The following is a 972-nucleotide window of genomic DNA, read 5'->3' as shown; positions in this document are numbered from 1 at the left end:
TCACCTCCCCCACCGCCCCACTCCTCTCCCTCATCACCTCCCACGTCACCTCCCCCCCCACATCGCTGTTTCACGCTTCCCCTCCTGTGAGTCAGTGTGTGGCTGCTCTTGTTTTACAGGTAGGGAAACTGAGGCTAGGGAAAGTGAGTCAGGTGTGGTGGGTCACAGGGCAGAAGTGGAGGAGTGAGGACTGGAAGGGCGACCGTCGGCCCTGCAGCCAGGCTGCCGTGGCCAGCCGCGCCTGCCAGGAGCGGCTCCCTGCCTGCCCTCGCCAGGGCCTGAGCCGGCGCCTGCGCTCCAGACGCACTTGCGGACAGCCCTGCGCCCTGGGCCCTCACGTGAGTGGGGGCAGGAGAGGAGGCGGCCGGCCGGGCATGACCCAGCCCATCGTGGGGCCTCCTGCCTCAAGGGGGCCAGCTGGCGAGGTGCACCATCGGGACACCGGGGGGCCTCCGGAGGGGAGCCAGTCACCAGGACCGACCCCGAGACCGGGCTTAGCGCCCTTGTAGTGGAGACTCCAAAGGCCACTCGTCCCCCCCCGTGAGGACGCCGTGAGAACACGCCAGCTGTGCAGCAGGGGGCCCCCGGCCCCGACTCCGCCCAGACCTTCTCCACAACTGGCAGAAGCAATGTTCATTGTCGGGGTGCCCTGCGAGGCAGGCTGAAGGGAAGGACGGGGGAGCCCCCGCCCTGCCTGTCATGCCCCCACTCCACACAGGCATCGGGGAGCCTGTGGACACACCCGGGGCCCCAGAGTCCAGCAGCACCAGGTGCTGACCTCTGAGCTGGCCGTGAGGGCCTCGGCCAGGGCGGAGTTCCTGCCTCCCGGCCCGCGTGCAGGCCTGCGGGGGGGGGCTGCTCCCGCCTCTGCCCCCCGCAGGCTCCTTCACAGACCCGGGCCAGGCTGCTCCTCCGTCGCGGGGACCCTGGACCGCCTGGGCGGCGAGCGCCCCACCCCTGCCCGCCAGCCCG

This window comes from Condylura cristata, unplaced genomic scaffold (assembly GCF_000260355.1).
Source record: "Condylura cristata isolate star-nosed mole 26May11 unplaced genomic scaffold, ConCri1.0 scaffold00014, whole genome shotgun sequence".
Lineage (NCBI taxonomy): Eukaryota > Metazoa > Chordata > Mammalia > Eulipotyphla > Talpidae > Condylura > Condylura cristata.
The sequence above is the reverse complement of the archived record's forward strand: the minus strand, read 5'-3'. Positions refer to the sequence as shown.